Here is a 9,908-nt window from a genome sequence, read left to right on the forward strand (position 1 = left end):
CCACGGTCAGGGGCGGGCCCGGGTCCCTAGACCACTCCTGATTGGTTACTGTCAGAAGGGGCGAGGCCTCCTAGTTCTTTCTGGCTCCCGCGCGGGAGAGCCCGTGCTGTAGGTGGAGTTGGTACTCCGGCCCTTGAGGTGCTGTGCCGAGTCCCTGGAGCCCGGCGTAACCATCTCTGGAGGAGCAGCCGGGCCGAAATCCACAGGCTCTGGGAGTGGAGCCCCCACCGAGTGTCCAGCGCAGTTCCCTGAATGCAAGGGCCGGGCCAGCGGCCTGCAGTGCGGAGGCGAGGGGACGGGGCAGACCCGACCTGCGGGCAGCCACCAACCCCTGGCGCGCTGCGGAGCGCCCGGCCGGGAATGGGTGCGCCCGCCCTTTCCAGTCTTGTCACTTTTATTTCTTTTCTCTCTTAAATATGTTTAAAGCACTTATTTAAAAACTTTCCAATTGTTTCGCCTTTCGGATGAGTGCTGATGCTCGTCAATCTGTGTTCCCTGCTCTTGGGGTCAGGCCATGCGGGCCATCAGCCAGATGTTCACTGCAGACTCGAGACGGGGAAGAAAGCCGAGGTCTGAACTTGCATTTCCGAAAGTCCCACTGGAAGGCTTTGAGCACTTAATGACAGTAACACCGTTCGCTCGTTCGTTCGTTCTTTCTTTTTCTTTCTTTCTTTTTTTTTTTTTTTTTTTTTGAGAGGTTTTTGCTATAGGGCACGTGTATTCACCAGAAAGACAGAGAGACAGAACGCAAGAAATCACCCCCCACCTCCACCCCGGGGCGGCGGGGGGTGGGGTGGGGTGGGGGGAATGGCCACGATGCAATCCTTTCTCCTCTATTCTCTTGGGATCTTGGGCAGGCACGCACACATGCCCAGCGTGAGTTTAAGCCACCGGGTCCCGGACTTGAACCGCGACTACATGGGAGTCCAGTAACATAGCCATTACAACAACTGCTGGTCCCACAGGGTTCTTTCTAATGGAGGCATTTGACTCCGGGTGAGCTGAGGGGAGGGGGGGCAGGCAAAGAGGAGAGCCGGGAAATCCGCAAGAACACAATTCGTGCTAGTCCTTGTTTGAGAGCTGCTTTCCCTTCTCTGCTCAGCAAACTCTTAGGTCTGAGCTTCAACACCACTCTCTCAGAGAAGCCTCAAAGTTGGGGGGGGGTTGCGGGGGACGGGTGTAGGGGTGCAACAATCCTCTGCATCTTCTGGGAGTCCTGCTTCCCACTTCTTGATGCTCAGCACTATCTGTCATCGTGTTTCCCTGACTAAGCACAACCCTCCTTTTCCTTCCTGTCCTAGCTGGCCTCTCCTGCTTCATCCTGGGACGTGGGGTGGCTAGAGGGCATCTGCCTGGTAAATATTGCATCAGCTGTTGCAGGCATTCCAGGGAGAGAAGGTAAGGGCGTGGAGCAAGGCAGAGGGTGAAGGTACAGCTGAGTGCCTGGGCCCTGGTCTGCAGGACAGGCTGCCCCACATTTCTCACCTAGGCCCCATCTCTCTCCCACAGATGAACGAATTCATTTCTAGTTCCACATCTCGAAGCAGCCTCATGTCTCCCTTCAGTCTTGTTTAGGGCTTTCTAGATAATCAATTTATTTAACCCTCGCAACAGTCCCGTGAAATGTGTTTTATGGGAACCAGCAGTTAGTGTAATGGCTATGTCACTGGACTCCCATGTAGTCGACCACGGTTCGCATCCCGGACCCAGTGGCTTAAAACTCACGCCGGGCGCGTGTGCGTGCGTGCCCAAAATCCCAAGAGGAGAATGGAGGAGAAGGGATTGCGACGTGACCATCCCCCCTGGGGGGTGATTTCTCGCTTTCTGTCGCTATGTCTCTCTCTGTCTGTCTGGCGAGCACACATGCCCTATAGTGAAAATCTCTCCAAAAAATAAAACATTTAAAAAAAAATGTGTTTTATTATTTCCTCTTGGTAGATGAGGAAGCTGAGACACAGACGTTAGGGAGTCTGCCCAACACAGAACATCTGGGGTTTGAACCTAGGCAGTCTGATTCCAGGATTTGCCCTCAACCAGCACTGTGGCCCTGAGGCAGCAGATGATGCCAGCAACAAGGGAAGGGACAAGATTGGCCCCTGCATGAAGAGCCTGTCTTCATCCCAACCTCCTTCAGAAACAGCCTGAACTAGCTTAAGCGTGGAAGACTTAGAAGACTGATGTGTCCACAGAAGCTAAGGAGGTCACCTCTGGGGGCCTGAGGACAGTGCCTGGAGTTTGTTGCCTGCAGGCCTCGTTTGTGAGTCTTGATTGTGCCTAGTGTTAGAGAGTCTGCTGGGAGCCTCCCACTGGGGCCTACGGGTGCGGCAGGTAGACAGGATGCACAAAGCTCCCCTACCCGCTTTACTCCTACCCTGTGAGCAGTAGTTCCCAAGATGTTCAACCCCAGGGACTTCCAGCTGGGGCAGAAAACGGGAGATGCCCCAGTTTGTTTTGGGCCAGGTCTGCCTCTGAACACAACTGCAGAGGCTGTCTGTCCCACCTGATCTGGGGCAGCCTGACAGCTGAGGAATGACACCTGGTGCAAGGGCCTAAGTACCCACGGGGTTAGGGAAGGGACGCCAGCCAGTGTGATGTGCTCAGGCTGGCATAACAAAACACTTCACACAGGGTGGCTCACACAACGACACTTCTCACCGTTTGGAGCCTGGGAAATCCAAGGTCAAGGCCCACCAAGGTCAGTTTGATTCTGGAACCTCTTTTGCCTTCCAGGCAGCTGCCATCTGGCCTGTGCTCACAAGGCCTTAAGCTCTAGCTCTGTCTCTGCTTAGAGACACTAGTCCTGCCAGATCAGGGTCCCACCCTTAGGGCCCCAGATAAGAGGCTTCAACATGGCTTCTGGGGAAATACACATCCATGGCACAGCCTGATGTTGCCATTGGTGCGCACCAAACTGCAGTGCTGGAAACCACACGGCCAACCAGGGACCAGCCACTCTGTTGGGTATCTGGTATAATGAACTTGTGCTTGTTCCTGCATGTGGCTCCCAGGGAATCCATCGCATTTCCTTTTACTTCATCTTCTTTTTTTTTTTTTTAAAGAGAGATTGTCTCTATAGGGTGTGAGCACTAGACAGAGACAGAAAGCGAGAAATCCCCCCCCAGGAGGGATGGCCATGCCACAATCCCTTCTCCTGCACTCTCAGGATCGTGGCCACACACGCACACACACCCAGCATGAGTTGTAAGCCTCCGGGTCCAGGACTCAAACAACAGTTGACTATGTAGGAGGTCCAGCAATGTAACCATTATGCCATGTGCTGGTTTCTCTTTTACTTCTTTATAATAAAACGGGCATTCTTGGAGAGGGACTAAATCAAAGTGAGTGTTTTTATTTGTTTTGTTTTTGTTTTTGCTATAGGGCTCGTGTGCTGGTCACAGACAGAGAGAGATAGAAAAAGCAAGAAATCACCCCTCAGAGGGAATGACCCATGCCACAATCCCTTGTCTGTTCTGCTCTAGGGGCCTTGGGCACACATGCTCATGCACACATGCACACACGTACTTGACATTTCCAAGCTACAGGTTCAAGACTCTACCTGCACGGTCAGCCATGCAGGATCCGGCCATCTTAACCTCTGTGCTACCCGTCGGCCCCGAGCGGTGTTTTACGTTTTATTATGGGACTGACGTGTTCATCGTTCACCTGGAAGACACACCGGCACACTTCCACAAGGCTGTGCACCACCGGGAACAGACCCCAATGGTGGCACGGCCGCCTCCTCCAGCTGTACACTGCCCCCTGCAGGCTGCACTCTGCGGTTGGGCCCCCGCCCCACAGATCAGGCCCAGAGCCCCCAAAGCCCTAGAGGAGCGGCCTTTGTGCTTTTACTTTCTTGCAGAAATGGATTAAAATTGTCACTTCTGTCATACTCTCTCCCGTTTGCATCACATTCTTTTCGTGTTCATCACTCGCCAAGGTCAGTTCCTATTCTTAGGAATTTATATACAGCTGACAGAAGGTGCCCCCTTCATAGCTTAGCTCTGAGTGACTTAAACAGCAGGGGTGTGTGGGACCGTGCGTGCACGGCTGAATAATGACTGCCTTGTCCTCGTTTCTGCAGGCCGTGAATAGGTTGCTTCGCGGTCCCCGTGACTATATCACTTCATACCGTGAGACAGACTTCGCTAGTGGGGTTAAATGAAGGACCCTGAGAGGAGGAGAGTGGATCACAGTCGGGGCCCGTGTAATCACGGCGGGGCAGGAGGCCCAGCTGCGCAGACGTGAGGGTGGAGGCAGAGACCGGGTGAGCTGAGGAACAGGCTTGAGCCGTGGAATGCAGGTAGCCTCTGGAAGGGGAACGGATGCACCCTGAAACTCCAGAAGAAGCGTGGGCTTGCTGTTAGAGGCTCAGTCGTGTCACCCCAGATTGACGAATTGAAGTTCTAACCCGAGTTCCTCAGAGCGTGACTTTATTTAGTCTGTAAAAAGTAGTTCAGTTAAAATGAGGTCATTATGGCGAGTCCTAAGATGGACTGGCATCTTCTAGAAAGGGGAGATGAAGACATGGACCACACAGTGGTGTGCGAGGGCCCAGGAAGAAGGCTCCGTCCGCAAGCCAAGGAGCGAGGCCATGGGGAAACCACCCGACCCGCGCTTCGATCTTGCACTCCAGAACTGTGAGAAAGCAGGTGGCGCTGAGGGCCCAGCCAACAGCACTGTCAGGCAGCCCGAGCTGACCGACACACCCGCCACCCCTTGACTCGAGGTTTCCGATTGTCAGCACTGAGGGAAACAGGTGCTGTTTTAAGCAGTGTTAGCTACGACAGCCACAGGAAGTGAATGCTCTGCTTCTCTAGGGCTAATCCTGGTGAACGATGGCTGGAGGCAGCCAGGGCAGCCTCGGATCCAGGCGCAGGGAGACCTGGCTGGGGACGGGAAGTGCCCTCTGTCCAGGCGCACCACTGTGCACTGCTGGGGACAGGATGCTGAACCACCCTTGCCGTGAGACCCTCCCCGGGTTTGATACTTGTGCCACTCCTATGCTTCCCGTTCCAGACGTCTGACTTTTGCCACTCCAGTGGGTGCTGCGGGCAGAATGCTTTCATGTCTTCCCTTTAAAAATCACTGCTGAAGGTGTTCGTCCGATCAGTGTACGGAAACACCAATGAACACCATAGGGACGCTATCTGGAACAAAAGCAGAGTCACACGTGTCCCGACCTGGGGGGACAGTCGAACAGGTTTCCTGAGTGAAGGAGTGAGAGCCGGGACAAGCAGCGCAGTGTTACAACATGGAGACGACACAGTGTCTTCAGTGTCGTCTGTTTATTGTGGGCAGCAAGGTACAGCACGGAGCCGATGCAGTGTCACAGCTCTTCAGGGTCGTCCGGAGACGCCGCGGTATCATAACTCTTCAGGGTCTTCTGGGTCTTCTGGAGGTGACGGTGTTACAACTCTTCAGGGTCTTCAGGGTCGTCCGGAGATTGTGGGCCAGGGGTCGTGGTTATATACATGCTGGCCGGGCAGTGATTGAATGAAGGATTGTAAAAGGTGGGTTATGATTGGTTCCTCTGTGGACCAATCATGAGGTGCCGGATATGCAAATCTGAGGGATTCTAAGCTCACCGATTTGCTATGGGAAGTGGCCAATCAGAGTATGGTTGAAGGTCAGGTTTGTGAAGGGAACCAATTGTGGCCTTTGGCATTGTGTAATTGTTTGCTTTTTGAGAAACCGGAGATATTCCCTGGTGCGCAGCCTCCCACATGGTCTGAGGATCTGTCACAGTCGGGACGGTCCCACAGGGTCTGCATAGGGCCATTGACGGGTCCTCTCGACAGCCACGGGGCTCCTCGAGGCAGCCTCCTCTCCAGGGAGAGCCCCTTTCCTTGCACCACAGGTCCTGCAGGAGGTGGTGAAGGACAGACACCATGTGAAGCCAGCAGCACTTGGGGACAGCGACGCTCAGGGCCTGTTTGTGAAGAGCTGCTCCTTGCTGAGTGGCGGCTGGTACCCTGTTCCTAGGGTGACACCGGTCCTGAGAGCCTTCTGATCTGTGCACGAGAGCGAGCACGCACCCCACGGCTGGTCGCCCCACAGTGCTTTCCCTCCAGCTCTGCCTCCTGCTGGGAGCCTGGCCGTGCACAGGTCGGAACGTGGGCCCTGGTCGGCCTGGTAGGACCGGCTTCTGTGTAGCACCAGCCGTTGTGCCACTGATCTTTCAGCCTGCCTGCTCTGATCTTTCAGCCTGCAGTTCCACTGGAGGGCTGCCCTGTGGACGTCATCCGGAGGCAGGAAAGCCTCCATGGTGCTCTGTATGAGAGAGAGACCCTGGGAGCAACCTCATGCTCAGTGTTAGGCAATGGGTGACTACGTTACGCTGCTGCTCGGAGGGGCCGGATGCCGTGATTAAGCGTGATTTCATGCAGACTCCCATGAGCCTACTGAGGAAATTAAGTCAAAGAAGCAATATCTCAGCTGTGAAAACTCCATGACTGCAATTCTGAAAAAGATGAATCCATGGGCAGAAACTAGAGTGGACAAAAGCACATTTTTGTAACGGTGTAGGATTTGGAATGAATTTTCCTCCTCCCAACCCGCAACTTTCATTTTTAAACAATACCGTTTTTATAACAGTATAAAGATTCCTTTCAAAACATGTCTGATCCTTAACTTGGAGCACAGGCCTCGTGTCCAATAACTGACGTTAATGCTACTACTGGCTAGAGAAATAGACATGGAGAAGCATCGGGCTTCCGTGAAGGATCGTTTGAAACCGTAAGCCAGCAGCAGTGCAGCTGCAAAGGCGACCCCACAGGGAAGAACTGGCTCGCGTCCGGGGACCTCCACGCCCTTGCCCGTGACCTGGGCTGGCTGAAGACCAGGGGTAAACTGCGGCATCAAGACCCATCAGGAATGCATGCTCTCTTTCTCTGTCTCTCACCCATGGAAGAAAGAAAGAAACTTAAGAAAAAGTGGCAATCCAAATCATGCTTCAAACGTGTTTCTAAATTCCAAGAAGACAGACCAAATCATTTTGAAATGACTGCCCATCCAGTGAGTTTGGAGAAAATATATTATTAGGTCTGAGGTCGAATCCACGTGGCAGCACAACTGCCCGTTTATGGTGGACTTGCAGTACATTCGGGCTCCGTCACCGAACGTGCTAATGTACATTTTCTATAGGAAAATAGTCTCCAGGCACACACACTACCTACGCCCAAGGGGCCAGGGTCCCCTTAGGAGCACTGGACGGGGTATCGGGAACGGAGGCTGGAGAAGCCACGTGGGCAAGCAGCCGGGAGCAGTGTAGGAGAACGAGAGGTGGAGACACCCACAGCCCTCCTGGTCACTATCCAGTGTTCTCCTGGAAGTGCCGACTGACTCAGTAAGGCACGCACTGGAGAGAGAAGGGGCTTCTAGGAAGGATGAGGCAACAGTATCACCACTTGGTGAGACAACGAGCCCAGCTACCTGGAATATCCAAGAGGCAAGGTAACGTGAGAAAGGGAACAGCAGACATCAGCAGTGGTTAAATACCAGGTCGATGGAAAAGTCGCGATGTATTTTTCAAAGTAACAATGCATCATGACTTTTCCGATGACCGGATAGATCAGAAAAGGTTCCGCAGGTCGTGGGGTAGTTAAGCCAAATCAGCAGGTCGTGTGGTAGTTAAGGCACTAGATCCCATATGGGATCTAGTGGTGGCTTGAAAAACATTCAGGCATGTGTGCACACTTGTGCAAATCGTCTTGGGGGAGAATGGAAGAGAAGGGATCCCAGCGTGGCCATCCCCCAGGGGATGATTTCTCACTTTCCTTCTCTCTCTGGTGAGACATGCTCTATGGCAAAAATCTAAAACAAAAAGCAGATCAGTAGGTTTGTTTTATGTACAAAAATAACCAATGAGGAGATATCAAAATACAGTTCCCACGGGGCCAGGCTGTGGCAAGGCAGTGAGACATGATAATTAGTGTGGCTGATGCACATGAGAAGGTTTCTGGTCCAAGGCTGGAGCCCACCCTGAGTGTACCAGGCACACTCTCCCCCAGGACCCATGGCTGGGAAGGGCTGAGGCTGGATTGCAGAGTCAAAGTCCTGTTGGGGTGCTGTCTCTTTTTCTCTCCCCCCCCTTTTTTTTGAAGAGATTTTCACTATAGGGCGTGTGCACTTGCCAGAAAGACAGAGAGAGACAGAGAGATAGAAAGCGAGAAATCATCCCCCAGGGGGGATGGCCACACTGCAGTCCCTTCTCCTCCATTCTCCTCTCGGGATCTTGGGCACGCACACACACGCACCTGGTGTGAGTTTAAGCCACCGGGTCCGGGATGCGAACCGCAGTCGACAACGTGGGAGTCCAGCGACATAGCCATTACGCTAACTGCTGGTCTTCCTCTCTCCTTCTTACTCATGGAAGAAAGAAAGAAACTTGAAAAAGGAATAGAAGAAAATCCTTCTCACAATAGAAGAGAGGAAAGAAATTAAAGTACTTAAATCCCTTTCATGGCAAATAGGCGTGATTCGGATAAGGCGAGTTCCAGACCTTCATGGCTCTCCACCCGTGGACGTCTGGGTCAGGGCAGAGACAGAGGCATTGGCTGCCAGGTCGTATAAAGGAAGCCGTCAAGAGCCAGCCAGGTGGGAGTAGTGCCTGCCGCCCCGGGAGGAGCCACCTGAGGAGGGCTCAGGGGCAGGGGGAGGACCGGGTGGGGTCAGGTGACTGCCACGCTGCTGTCAGTAGTGACAGCCTGGAAACAACATAAATACCCCTGCAGGGCCCGGCACCAGAGAGCGGGGCAAGGGCACACACCGCATGGAAGAGGCCACGCGTGCCGTAAGTGAGAAAACAGTGGCAAGGATGTGGGGAGAGTCGCGGCATTGTATTAAACCCGTCGGGATGAACCCTATGAACTTCTAGAACATACTCAGAAGCATATTGCAGCAGTTTGCTAGGCTGCCGAACTGAGCGGCTGAAGCAAAAAGAAGGCACCGTCTCTGGGTTCTGGAGGCCAGGTGTCTGAGATCACGATGCTGTCGGGGTCAGTCACTTAGGAAGACTTGGGGAGGTGGCAGTCAGACCTTCCTGCAGCATGCAGCCTTCTCCAGGGAGTCTTCCTGGCTTGACCTGTGCACTTCTCCCCCCCCACACCTTTTCCTCTATAGAACCACACCCATCACGTGGGACTACACCCACTCTAAGGAACTCACTCTAACTTGGTGATTTTAGTAAAGGCCCTCTCTTCAGATAAGGTTACCGCTGAGGCCCTAGGGGTCAGGGCTCCAACAGAGGACCCGAGTGGGGGCTGAAAATTGACCCATAGCACAAACGCAGGGTCTTCAGAAAGTTCATTAAAAATGCACGTAGTGGGACCGGCAGATGGCACAATGGTTACATGCTGGACTCCCACCTAAGCTACAGCAGCCTGAGTCCTGGACCCAGCGGCTTCAAACTCATGCTGGGTATGTGTGCATGTGTGCCCAAAATTCCAACAGGAGAATAGAGGAGCAGGGATTGTGGCTTGGTCATCCCCCCCGGGGGACATTTTCCCCCTTCTGTCTCTATTTCTCTGTCTCTCTGGTGAATGCACCTGCCCTATAGCAAAAATCTCCAGTGTAGTGGGGACCAGAAGACGGTGTAGAGGTTATGTCGCTGGACTCCTACATGGTCCACCAGTTTAAAGCCCAGACCCAGAGGCTTTAAAATCATGCCACGTGTGTGTGTGGGTGCCCAAGATCCCGGGAGGAGAGAAGATTGCAGGTGGTCTTCCCTCTGGGAGGTGATTTCTCACTTTCCCTCTCATCCTGTCTGTCTCTCTCTGGCAAATGCACACACCCTAAGGCAAAAACCTCTAGAAAAACCCAAAAAGTGTGTAGTGAAAACACTATAGATGGATTTGGAGATTTTTGCACCTAACGAAACTCAGGTTTTAATTCCACTTTTCTAAGCATTT

At 53.2% G+C, this 9,908-nt stretch overlaps 1 long non-coding RNA gene and 1 other non-coding gene across 2 annotated transcripts in view; one reads left to right on the forward strand and one right to left on the reverse strand.

Moving 5' to 3' along the window:
- Window positions 1–9,908, forward strand: part of LOC102479580 (uncharacterized) — a 27,225-nt gene that overhangs the window by 5,873 nt on the left and 11,444 nt on the right. The gene's annotated exons all lie outside the window — the stretch shown is intronic.
- Window positions 7,503–7,559, reverse strand: MIR9771C (microRNA mir-9771c). The gene has a single exon (NR_130592.1). It is a non-coding gene; the product is annotated as a microRNA mir-9771c (primary transcript).

Source organism: Tupaia chinensis, unplaced genomic scaffold (genome assembly GCF_000334495.1).
Source record: "Tupaia chinensis unplaced genomic scaffold, TupChi_1.0 Scaffold000332_1, whole genome shotgun sequence".
NCBI classification, from domain to species: Eukaryota; Metazoa; Chordata; class Mammalia; order Scandentia; family Tupaiidae; genus Tupaia; species Tupaia belangeri.